Here is a 13,580-nt window from a genome sequence, read left to right on the forward strand (position 1 = left end):
CTGGGAAATTGACAGCAAGGCGCAACAATAGGCTTTTGCCCCCTGGTGGCCTGTTGGATTCAAACAATAGGAGGCATCACCAAGTGATGGAGGAGGAGGAAGAGGGTGAAGTTAATATCTATGACCTGGCTCTCTTCACAAAGGTTCAGTGCAGTCCCTGTAAGAGGGCCTTCTTCCCAGAGCTACCTTTTCTGGGTTCTGGGAAGTGTCCTTCTCTTTACTCTTTCAGACATAGGGGGTGCAACCCAGAGGTCCTGCATTATTATCCCTTGTTGCTTTTCCTAAACATTGCCCACACCTTTACAACAATTCCTTTAATCAATCTTCTTCACATTTCCCAGTTTGAATGTGCCATGTGTTATTTGCTGGGACCCCATCTGATACACATACCTGGCCACCACCATTATTCCAGCTGAGTGAAAATGTTTTGCATTTACATGCTGGGAAAGCAAATCAAGAAGCCCTAGGTTATTAGAGCTGGAAAAATCCTTAGAGTCCCGTGCCAACCCCTCTAGTCTATTATAGTAACAGTAGTAGTGTCATAGCAATGCTGATTATTGAGCATCTTTCACGTGTCGAGTGCCATGGGTCTTGGTTTACATCAATTATTTCAATTCCTCATACTTTCCCAAAGTAGAACCCATACCCCTGTTTACAAAATAGGAAACAGCAGCATAAATAATAACTTGCCCTGCCCAACTGGTGTGGCTCAGTGGTTGAGCATCATCCTGTGCACCAAAAGATCACTGGTTTGATTCCTGGTCAGGGCACATGCCCAGGTTGTGGACTCAATCCCCAGTAGGGGGTGTGAAGGAGGCAGCCGATCCATGTTTCTCTCCCATTGATGTTTCTATCATTATCTCATTTTCTCTTCCTCTCTCTTTAAAAATCAAATAAAATATATTTTAAAAAAATAATAACTTGCCCTATGAGATGGTAGAGAGTTGAAAATGTATGCCCAGCTTCATCTGACTCCATTGCATATGGTCTTTGTACTAGACTTCCTACAGATGTGGGCCTTGACACCTAGAGAGAGCACACTTGCCTACGGTCTCCTAGGGAAGTCACCACAGGGCCCAGACCAGAAATGAGTGCTCCTGATAAACCACCTAGTGACCCCTATACTTTAGTCAGTACATTTTAGGGATTCTCAACCTCAGCACTGTTGCCATTTGGGATTGGGTCATTCTATATTGCAGGGGTGTCTTGTACATTGCAGGATGTTTAGCAGCATCCTTGGGTCTACTTACTAGATGCCCACTAGCACCCTCACTAGTCATGATAACCAAAAATATTTCCAGGCCTTGCCAAATATCCCATGGGGAGAAAAGATCTCTCTGGAAACCACTGGCACGGAGTTGATTTCCATTGTGTCTAACTGACTCACATTACATGTGTCATATGTGGCAGGAAACACATAGATAAACAAGGCTCTCAGCATGCCTTTCATCTACAGAGGAGAATCTAGAGTCCTGCACTCAGTGAATGCTCACACACCATCAAAGTGCCCATGATGGCAGAAGAAGGAGTGGCCGGTGCCTATGGAGGTTGGAGGGACTTGGCTTCCCCTTAGCTGGGTGAAGAAGGCTTTATGGAGAAGGCAGCTCATTGCTTTGCCTTAAAGAATGTGTAAGAGTTGGGGGACTAGATGAAAAAGGTGAAAAGATTAGGCAAAAGAAAAAAAAAACCTCACAGACAACAGTATGGTGATCACCAGAGGGAAAGATGATGGGGGAGGTAGAAGATGGTAAAGGAGGGATAAATGGTGATAGAAGGAGACTTGACTTGGGGTGGTAATCACATAATATAATATACAGATGATGTATTATAGAATTACTAGTGGCCCAGTGCATGAAATTTGTGTACATTAAAAGGGAATTTATTAGAGGAAATATTTTAATATTGTTATTTGCCCTTTCTCTATAATAGAAGTGTCAGAGATAAAAGAAAATTAGCAAAATGTATATGAAAATCTTCCTCCTGTCAGAGTCTGGGGCACACCACAGGACCCAGAGTCAAGTTCTTGACAACCCGTGTGCACCTTGCCCACCCGTAAAATCGCGCAAGACCTAGACCCGGCCGGCTCCACCCACGTCAAGCCCCGCAGGATGGGGGGTACAGCCTCAGGTCCCCCAGTCTGGCCTCAGATCCCCTGGCCCAGCTTCAGATGCCCCAGCCCCAGCATGAGGGCATGACAACCATTTGCATATTAGCTCTTTATTATATAGGATATACCTGAAACCTATATAATTTTATTAAATAATTATCCCAATTAATTCAATAAACATTTTTTTAAAAAGGAACATAAAAGAATGTGCAAGATGCTAATAGGCACACAGAGGGTCTGAAGAAAAGGCAGTTAAGGTCATGGTGTGGCCTGCACAGAAGCACAGGTCACATCTCCAAACTAGACTAAGCTGTGGCCTCCTGAGAAAAGTCCAGCTTCTCTTTTAGGGAACGTGAGGTTCTCCCATTCCTCCTCTCCAGCTGCATCTCTCTTCACTCTGTGCCTTGTACTATGGGCTCAAGAAACACCATGGGCCTCTCACCTCTATGCCCTTGACCATGATGGGCCCTTTACCTGGATACTTCTCTACTCTACAACTTCCCCTCTCACCTGGCCCAAATCCTATACTGCCTTAAAGACTGAGCCAGGGCATAGCTCTGGAACCCTTGTGGGGTGGGAGGCCTTGTTCTATGGTTTTATAATAAGGTTTCATATATAATTTCCCCACAACTGCTTATTCAGTAGTAGACCATCCATTTGCTTAGCTTGAGGCCAAGTATGGCAGTCATGTCAGGATTCCAGACACTTAATGAGGCACCTGGAACTCAACAGGGGCTCACTAACAGCTATTGAGTAAAAGCTCGATGAATGAAATTTTCACAAAAAGTTGTAATAACCTGCTAAAAATAGTAATTATGTACTTACTAAGTGAACAAAAAGGCAGGTTATATAAATGAATTCACAATCACCAATACAACAAAACACGTAGAGAAAAGACCGGAAGGAAACAGGTCCAGACATTAATACATTAATGTTTTTTTTCTCAGAGTTGTAGGTTGCTGGGGGCTGTTATTTTTATCTTTGGAATTTTCTAAACTTTAAAAAATAACTATAATAAACTTGCATTGCTTGTGTAATAAAAAGACAATATAACAAGGTATTTTAAACAGCTCCTGTGGGCATTTGCTGTTTTTACCATTGACATCTACTCCTTGGTGTGGCATTAACATCTAATTTGGTTTGCGTGAGCCAGAGTTTCCCTCATTCATAACCAAAGTGCCTTGAGTCAGGCTGGTTCCAGCCCAGGCCACATGAGTCCAGCACCTGATCCAGACTAAGTCAATCCATGTGAGCTGGAGCCTCAGGATTGATTCTGGCATTCACATGATACAGCAGGCCAATCAGGGCAGGTGAGATGAGCCCTAAACCCTTTACTTTAGCTGATGAGAAAGTGTATGCATTCTCTTCTGCTGGCTTGGGAGCTAGAACTCCCTGAGCCTGGTGCTGTGGGGAAAGGGGAGCCACCATTGTCCAGGGTAAGAGCTGTTAACCTACAGGAAGCAGAGCCAAGAGTCAGGGCCTTGGGTCCTGCATCAAGCCAGGCTGAAAGCTAATCTACCTCCTTGAATATGTTTCCCTTCATTTTCTGTTTAAATAGAATGCATGTCATACTTTATATATATGAAAGATTAATAAGAATAAACATCCGCTGCTCACCACCAACACACCTTCCCCATTGCACCAACTATGTGCCACTCCTTAGCCTGTCTCCCTGCTTCCCCTCCAGCACCAATTCCCCTCCTTAAAGTCCTGTTAAACAATTATTTTCTTTTTCTTTATTGTTGATACTATTGCAGATGTCCCTGTTTTCTCCTACTTTGCCCCTCTCCACCTAGCCCCAGACCCCCTTCCCTTTGTCCATCACCATTCTTTTATAAAAAATTACCACACATGCCCATACCCCTAAACAATACAATATTTAGATATGGTGCTTTTTTTTTCTTTATAAAAATGGAATCATACCATATGTGGTCTTCTCTCACCAACATTAGTTTTCCCAGATTCCTCTATTTTGTTAGAGGAATTTCCCAGATTCTCACCTCCTTGAGGAAGCTGGGAAAACTAATTTCCCAGATTCCTACCTCCCTGAGGAGCTGTAGTTCATTTATCTTCAGCACTCTAAGAATTTTCATCTCTCTTAAAGAAAACTTTAAAAGGAATTACAAAAGTGCCAGCATCCTCCAAGGGGGAGGAAGAAAAAAGAAAGTAAAAGTAGGGATTGTTTTCTAAGTTTTGGGCACAGCGGGTGTCTCCGCATGTTACATTGCCCCTTGGATCCTCGGAATAATCCTATGATGTGCATAGATTCATCTCCATTTCAAGAAAAGGACATGGGTTGCTATGTTTTCAAGGTTCTTGAGGTGGTCAAGTACAGGGATGTTCTGTTCATCTTTTCCCTAATTCACTTCCAGACAGCTTATCTTATGCCCTTCAGAGAGAAACTTAGCCTAATATTTTAATAAGAAAAATATATTAAAGTATCTCCTTTCAGTGCTTAAAAGAGAAGGCTGTAAGACTAGACTGGGTTTAAATTCTGGCCCCACCATATTTTAGCTGGGTTCAATACCTAAGTTTTCTTATCTGTAAAATGGGGATGATAGTAGTATTTATCTCCTTGGAGTATGGCGAGGATGAAAAAAAGTTATCATACCAAAGAATATAGAACAGTGCCTGGCACATGGTACATCCTCAATCAATGCCATCTGTTTTCCCTGTCCAGTTTCACTTCCCAGACAGTGCACAACTTGTATATTTTCTCTTTGATCATTGAAACTGCTTTCCAATCAGGTCTCCCTGATTTCTCCAAGCCTTTCTGACATTGGCAGGAGGGATATTTCTAAAACATAAATGTGATCACTTCACTATCTTGCTTAAACCCCCCTCACTATCTATCTCTCACCAAATATGGTCCTTAAATAGACATGATCAATGTATACTGCAAATTCTTAATCTGCTTATGGTTCCCAAAATACACAATGTATTTTATGCCTCCTTGTCTTTGCCTATTATGTTCCCTCTGCCTGGAGTGTTCTCACCTGTATCTGATTAGCTCATAGTTTCAAAACTCAACTCAGATATTGCCTATCCTCTTCATTTTAACTCAGAGGCAAACCTTTCTCTTTTAAGCCAACAGCACTTGAACCCCTGTCACTTGTTGGACAAATCTCATGGCATTACATTGTTTGTTTCCCTTGTTTTATTCTCCTTCTGTGATCCTACCTCCTTGGGGGCAAGGTCTGTATTTTCTCCATGATTCATCTGCACTTTCTAGTTCACAACCAGGCACCTCATGTCACTCAAGGAGGTTTGCTAAATTGAATGCAGATAGAGTCCTCAGCTGCACTGGGTTGAGGAACGAACAAATAGAGAGGCTTGGAATTATGCTACTCTGATCAGAATGATTGTAATTTCCCTGCAGACTAGGGAGCTGGCATATTAGTACATAATTTATTAGGCCCTGGCATGAGTTCATTTTTATAGGCAGAGCATCTATTTTAATGGTTACATATATAACCATGGTTTTCAATCTGCTCCTTTCCCCCAAGAGAAAATCATGGAAGGAATCAAGAAAGAATAAAAACAGGAGGAAGAAATAAGTCCTCTGTACTACTTTCTTAAAACGTATCATGGAGAAAGAGAAGCCTAATTCATGAGGGAAAAGGCAGTACACTCCCTTTGGAAAGTCAATGAGCACAGTGGACAAGTTGGCTGGAAATTTTTTGCTTGTGAATCTTCTTCAAGTTACCAGTCTGCACACCGTATCAACACTGAGTTACCCAGTAGTTTCAGTTCTGTGAAGCTTCCTCCTGCAAAGCTCTTTATACAAAAGTTGCAATAGGATTAAAGGAGCAATAAACCTTGGAGCCAGAAGGTTTTATGGTTGAATTCTGAATCTGGCATTTGCCAGCTGGAGAGCTTTGGAAAAGTATATCATAAAGTATTAGCTTCCTCATCTAGCAAGTGGACAACAGTATAATTCACAAGGCAGTTGCAATAATCAAGTGAGGTGATGCTCGTAACATAGCACAGCACCTGGTACTTGGTAGATGCCCAATATATAACAAAGGTGGTGATGAAAGGGTTAGCATTTGAGCCAATTCTTCATGTATTCCTTGGGGACAGGCACGACATTCAGCCTGGTCCTCTTACAATGCTAAAGACATTGGAAAAGCTTTAAGATAGAGCAGGATTATATTGGTATCTAAAAGATGGTGAGCCTTGATTTCATAGAGGGCAAAAGGAGACCATTCTCTGGTTAGAAAATACAACATGCATGTGCTACCAGGCTCCCAACATGCATTTCTTACTTCCTTCTTTTACTGACACAGCTCCTCCTCCATGTAAATGGACAGGAGGCTGTCCAGCTGGAAGCTGTTCCAGCCTTCCTTATCACCAGGGATGACCACATGACCAAGTTCTGAACAATGGGATATGACAGGAAGTGTTGTAGACCTTCCTAAGATGAATTGGTTCTGCATGTCTTCTTCCCCCTTTGTGAGAAGGACATGGGGATGCGGTAGAGGAGAATCATCTTTGATCATGCAGACAGGGGGGATGCTGGAGCAACAGGACAGAAGGAACTGTGTTCCTGGTGACCTGGGGAAACACAACCACCCTACCCATGTGGATAGCCACAGCTCCAATTCTACAGGAGAAAGCAATGTGTCATCCTTCTTGTAAAATCTCTGCTGTTGGAGCTCTATTATTACAACCAAACAAATGTCCTAACTAATATCACCCTGAGAATATATATGTGGTGATTGAAATGAGCCTAGGATGTATAGGGACAGAGAAGAGACTAACATGAGTGGGATAGATAAAAGTAAAAAGATGACATTTCTCTCCTAGAGTCCTGATGGGAGGAAGGGTATGGATTCTGAATTGAGGGTAAAATAAAGCCACCACATCCACCCAAGAAGAATGGAATACAATTAAGGCAATCCAGGAAAAAGAGCCCAAAAGACACATTTTTCTCATTCCAATTCAACTCAGCATCAATTCAACTTCTAGGGCAGGAGGAGGGCTCTGAACACAGAGATCAGCACATCCTCACTCAGGGGCAGTTCCCTTTTGGTGAGGGGACCATGTGCACAGATGGGAATCCAGGATAAGTAGAGGCAGCCAGTTCACCCTGAAGAGCTGCTTACAAACCTCAACCTGCACTGACCATAATCACTTCCCACTGTTCTAGCTCCAACTCCTAGGACCACACAGAACAAGTCTAATCCTTGCATAATCTTTGCTTCAAATGACAACCGCTTCCATGTGACAAACAGGTAATAATTTTTACCTGTTTCTCCTAGTCACACATTTCTAATTCTCTCTGCAGATAGAATTCCCACCAAAGCTAAACAATCATGGGCAAACAACTTTTCCTTTCTAGGCCCAGTTTCTTCACCTGACAAAATAAAGAATGTTGACTTTTCTAATCACAGGTCCTCCAATCAAAAACTTTAGGAGATGTGAGTGGATCTAGTGGCAAGTATTATAAAGCAGGGAATGATGATGGCCATGGGAAACTGAAAATTACATCCTTAATGTAAGAAGGTTAAGATTGGAGGGTGTGTGTTTTTTGTCTATTGTTTACTCATTTTTAGTTTTTGGCTTCAAAGCTCTGTTGGCCATACAAATATAACTGAAAGCTAGATATAGACAAGTTTGTGACTTCTAGTCTGAGTCAGCCTAAGGCTTCCTTTAGCCTAAAATCCCATTTTACCAGGTGGACTCTAACTAGGCCTGTGTTTTGAGCCAAAGGGAGCAGATGAATCCTTGTGCTATGTACCCTCTCTTGGCCTCTCCAGATCACTTTTCCATCCTTTCCCACCTTGCTCTGTACCTGGGAATCTACATGTTCAGCACCTTAACTTATGACTTCTAGTTGGAGTTGGCCAATGAGAAGCATAAAATGGACAGGCAGGTGGAAGGAGGTAAAGGTTGTTGTACCCCACCCAGATCCTTCTCTATTGGGCTGCTAATTTCAGGGCTGTGTCCCTATACTGAAGGCCAGAGCTCCTTTCTGCAGGCCCTCCCTTACAGCTATGTGTCTCAGTGGGTACAAATAATCCACCCCATGCTTTCCCTTAAGGCCAAGGGACAGAAATGTCTTCCCATTGGTGATAGCCTTTGGATATTCACCCTTCCCACACCTCTTAAATAGTCCCTGCTCTAAAGCCTCTTCAGATCCCCCTTCTGATTGCACCATGTTCCCTGCCAGGACTCTGACTAATTCACTATCAATCAGTCTCCTTCCTGAGGTACTTCCAATAGGGGAGTGAGGGTCCATCCTAAAAGGTCCAGGTGTCTTGGTCTTCAAAACCTAGTGCAGAGGATGTAGTGTTACTTAGATGTTTGGAGTGGTCATCTGTGCTTCTGTCCTCTAGCACCCTTCCTTCTAGGAGTAGTTGAAGAACAGCTTCTTCCTTGACCCAAAACATGTACAAGTACCAGCCATAGTACCCCTTGCCCTGAACATAGAATGGGCATGGGACCCAAGCCAGCACAAATTCTCTTGGGAGTTTGTGAAATGGAACTAAGGGATGAGGGTCCATTCCTTCTGGGTAGTAACGCTGGAAAGTGGCAGGTCTGGGTGTTCAAGAAGGAAGCTGGGCTGTGATAGGAGCCCAGTGCAGCTGAACCACAGGAAGAAGTGGAGAATCTGTGTGGAACAGGCTGGTGTGTGTTGGGAGACCAGGTTTCTGTGGTCTGGAAAGCCCAACCACACACCTACCTTCCTGCAGTTCACTTCAGTTGACTATTTTGCTTAAATTCCTTTGAGTAGATTTTCTCTCTCAATTAGTACATCCCTCATGGAGATAGAGTTCAGGATTGGTCTGTTTCCAACTGACCAGGGCTGTGACTTCTTAGAAAAGAGTTCAGTTCTATAAGATGAAATGTTTGCTGAATCCTTGCTTTTGTGTAGTGCTCTGTGGCTCATAAAATGCTTTCACACCTACTATTTCATTTTATCCTTACACTGGGCCTGGCTGAAAAACAGGGCATGGAGCATTATTTCCTATTCACAGAAATGATTCCTAGGTCTCAGAGGGGCAAAAGTCCCACTTTCAGTCTTCAATTTGGTGGGACAATGTGAATGAAGCCTCTCCTTAGAGAGGCGTGATGATCGTGTTCATACAATATGCTCCCAAGTAGACCTCGGCTTGTATCTACACCTTCTTCTGTCACTGCCTCCTCTGTTTGAAGATATTGTATATGATCCCTGCTTTAGGATACACAATTTGGTCCACTCCCACCTCTAGCATGTTCTCTGGCACTCGGGGTTCCAGCTTTGAGCCTTTTGATGTGCTGTCTATGTTGAGGCTTGTGGCTGGTCTTCTCCCTCCTGATTTCACCTCTCTTGCCTCACCTGAGCCATCTATGTCTAAACTACTCCCATGAGCAGGCCCCCAGGGCATTGCTTGTTGTGAACTGGACAGCAGCCCCAAAGGTCAGATTAGCTGAGGTCCCAGTTAACCTGACTTAGTCCCATTCTTTCTACAGTCTCTCCAGCAAATGCAAATCAAGATTACACCCAACTGCAGAGAAATTGGTACATTTTGATTTTCCCTAACGATGGTGCCTTTTTGCATACAAGCTCTGTAATCAACAGCTCTGAGGGTGGAATGGATTTTCCAGTCTCACTTTCAGTCACGAAGTACAATCTCATAAAAAAAAAAGCGTGGAAGTTGGAACAATACGGTATGCTCTTTACAAATGAGACAAAGGACTGAAATAGAGGATACAGCCCAAATTAGCACCAGAGCAACTCCCACTGATGAGGAAATTATCCTGTTGCAAATTACACACTGTGCTTCGCCACAAGCCCCACTGGAGTTTAAGATACTGCATTAATCAAAACGAAGCAGAAAAAAAAAAAACCCTGGAAAAACATGCACCAAGGTGGAGGAAAAAAGAATATTAATTACTATTTGCAATGTGCCTACCATGCACCAATCTACATCAGTCATATAGATGCCATTTTAAAATGTACAAGATCTGGTGAATAGTGAGAAGCCAGGAAGTTGTGGCACTTGGCCATGGTTTCATTCAAGATTACTAGATGGGTCAGTTTGGCTTCAGTTGAGTATTAGTGATCAGGAAAACACAACACACACACACACACACACAACAAACAAAAAACCCCCACACAACTATTGCATCAAAGGAAGGGAGTATATCAGGTCTGTTACCACGGATAAATGTAATAAAACAAGATATCACTTATAGATCACTAGGGGTACCTATCAAGGTCCAGGCAAGAAACTGGTGCAACACTCAAATGAGAACAGCTTAAGGAAGGACTACTCATAGGGGTGAAGGCCAAGGAAGGACACCCTAAGGCAGCGGTTCTCAACCTGTGGGTCACGACCCCTTTGGCGGTCGAACGACCCCTTCACAGGGGTCACCTAAGCCCATCCTGTGTATCAGATATTTACATTAGGATTCATAACAGTAGCAACATTACAGTTATGAAGTAGCAACGAAAATAATTTTATGGTTGGGTCACAACATGAGGAACTGTATTTAAAGGGCCAGAAGGTTGAGAACCACTGCCATAAGGCAACTGTCGCCAAACTTTTGGACTTCACAGACCACCAGCGGTCCGTAGACCACCAGTTGGTGACCACTGCTCCAAAGGTTTCCTTAAACCAGTGGTCACCACCAAACTTTTGGACCTCACAGGCCACCAGTGGTCCACGGACCACCAGTTGGCGACTGCTGCCCTAAGGGATGGGCAGTAACCCAGACATAAGAATGGTGGAGGTTAATATCCCCAGCTTGGAGGAAGAGCTATCAGAGTCCTAAAGGAGGGGAGTTCTGTAGAGTAGCCTCTAGAGCAGCAGTTCTCAACCTTTCACAGGGGTTGCCTAAGACCATCGGAAAACACATATATAATTACATATTGTTTTGTGATTAATCACTATGCTTTAATTATGTTCAATTTGTAACAATAAAAATACATCCTGCATATCAGAAAATTACAGCTATGAAGTAGCAATGAAAATAATTTTATGGTTGGGGGTCACCACAACATGAGGAACTGTATTAAAGGGTCACAGCATTAGAAAGGTTGAAAACCACTGCTCTAGAGGATTGGTGACATTTGAAACACAATCAGTCTAAGGTGACCTCACAGGGTGGGAACCAGAAAAAATACCCTGACCTCACTCTTCTCCCTCCCAGCTTCATCCAGAAGCCTTAGGGCACCACAACCCACCAATGTGTTTCATTTAGGTCAGTCTCCTGGAGACAGTACAGAGCAGAGCATGATCCAGACATGACTTAGTTGAGAGAAGCTTACCAAGACCTTCAGAGAAACACTCAGGATAAAGGGATTGCAGTGTGTTTGCCTTCTTATAACCATAAAAATGAGGCGAGCCTCTTTCAGATGATAAGAGGAAATGTTATATAGGTTCTTGGACACACCAGTCTGGAGTTGAGTATAGAAGTCCAGGCAAGTGACATAAATATGGGTATTATCAACTCATAGATAGTATTTAAAAGCACAAGATAGGATGGGGCTACCAAAGGAGTGAGTCTAGACAGAGGAAAAGCAAAGTACCAGAGCTATCCAGAATTAGGAGTTTGAAAAAATGAGGGAAGAAAATCCAATAAAGGAAAACCAAGCAGTGGTTGATGAGGCAGAAAAGAAAACATCTAATTACACTGCTTCATGGGCAGAAGCCAGAGAGGAAGGAAGGTAGATGAGTCAATGGTTTCCAAATATAAGTAAGAATTAGGACCCTGGAGCTTTGTACCAGATGATCTATAAAATAAGACTCCCAACAAGTTTGTTTGAAAACTTGTTAATAATTGTGTCTAACTAAAAAGTATCTGAATATAAGGTATGTATGAAACACTTTGTTGTGACAATTACTTCCAGTTGCTGAAACTTTTGTTCCAATGTGGTGTACCCTCTCATTTTGTTGTTGTTGTTTGTGATCATCCTATCCTAGGGGAGATGCTCCAGGTGATTCAATAGAAAAGCATTCATTCATTCATTCATTCATTCATTCCTGTAGCAAATATCGGTTTATAACATGGTGTAATGCTGGGCACACAGAAGTAAACAAAGCCAAGGTAAATCCCAGCCCCAAAGAGCATTCTTTCCAGCAATCTATGTGCAAGAGTAGAAGGGGGGGTGGGATACAAATTTCAGCAATCCACTCACCAACTGGAGCAAGTCACCATAGTCTCCTCCTCTTCTAGAGGCCCATCCAGAAAAGGGGTTCAGAATATGTATGAGTTTGCTGAAGCTGCCATAACAAAGTGTCACCACCTGGCTGGCTTACACAACAGCATTTTATCACCTCAAAGTTCTGGAGACTAGAAGTTAGAAATCAAGGTTATGATAGCAAGGCTGGTTCCTTCTGGGGTCAATGAGAGAAGGATCTGTTCCACGCCTCTCTCCTTGGCTGGTCGATGGTTGGCTTCTTCCTGTGTCTCTTCCCTTTATACATATCTGTCTGTCCAAATATCCCTTTTTATTAGGACACCAGTCACACTGAATTAGGGCCCACCCTAATATGGCCTCAGTTTACTTTGTTTCCTCTGTAGAATCCATCTCCAAATATGTATGGGACACTCTGAGACACTGGGGGCTAGAATGTCAACATATTTTTGGGGGGAGAATACGATTTACCCTATAACTGAGCCCCTATCCCTGTGTCAGCTCTTTGGATAACCCTGGGGCTCCTGGCACACAGCAGAGTGGTTAGTGCTCATACTCTAGACCAACTTGTCAGGGTGGTCTCAGAGAGGAGGCAGCTTCTTACCAACCTGAGTTATACCACTTCACCTCTCTGAGTTCCCATTTCAGGTGAGAAATGAGACTTTCCTCATAGAGTCATTGCAAATGTCAATGGATCTGGCATATTTCAAGCACTGGAATATTGCAGCTATTATTGCTATTATAAGAACTTGTGCATGGGGGTGGGTGGGTCCCCCTCAGCCTAGCCACACCCTCTCCAATCTGGGACCCCTTAGGACTCCCCAGGATTGGGCCTAAACTGGCAGTCGGACATCCCTCTCACAACCCAGGACTGCTGGCTCCTAATTGCTCACCTGCCTGCCTTCCTGATAACCCCTAACTGGCCCCCCTGCCAGCCTGATCACCCCTAACTGCCTCTGCCTGCTGATCTGATTGCCCCTAACTGCCCCCTCTACTGGCCTGGTTGCCCCCAACTGTCCCCCCACCAAAATGGTCACCCCTCACTGCCCCCCTCTGCCAGCCTGGTCGCCCCTCATGGCCTCCCCTGTCAGCCTGGTCACCACCAACTGCCCCCCCCTGCTGGCCTGGCCACCCCTCACTGCCACCCTCTGCCGGCTTGGTCACCCCTCACTGACCCCCTGCCAGCCTGGTCGCCCCATGCAGCCTGCTGCTCAGTCATTTGATTGTCCTTCACTAACTACCCTGCTGGCCTGGTTGCCCCACACAGACTGCTGCTCAGTCGTTTTGTTGTCCCTCACTAACCCCCCCGGCCGGCCTTGTCGCCCCACACCTGTTTGGTCATTG

At 43.9% G+C, this 13,580-nt stretch overlaps 1 protein-coding gene across 2 annotated transcripts in view; it reads right to left on the bottom strand.

Annotated features, from left to right (window-relative positions):
- Window positions 1–13,580, bottom strand: part of DAB1 (Dab, reelin signal transducer, homolog 1 (Drosophila)) — a 1,114,753-nt gene that overhangs the window by 834,388 nt on the left and 266,785 nt on the right. The window lies entirely within an intron of this gene.

The sequence above is a fragment of the Myotis davidii genome, unplaced genomic scaffold, assembly GCF_000327345.1.
Source record: "Myotis davidii unplaced genomic scaffold, ASM32734v1 scaffold79, whole genome shotgun sequence".
In the NCBI taxonomy this organism is placed as follows: Eukaryota; Metazoa; Chordata; class Mammalia; order Chiroptera; family Vespertilionidae; genus Myotis; species Myotis davidii.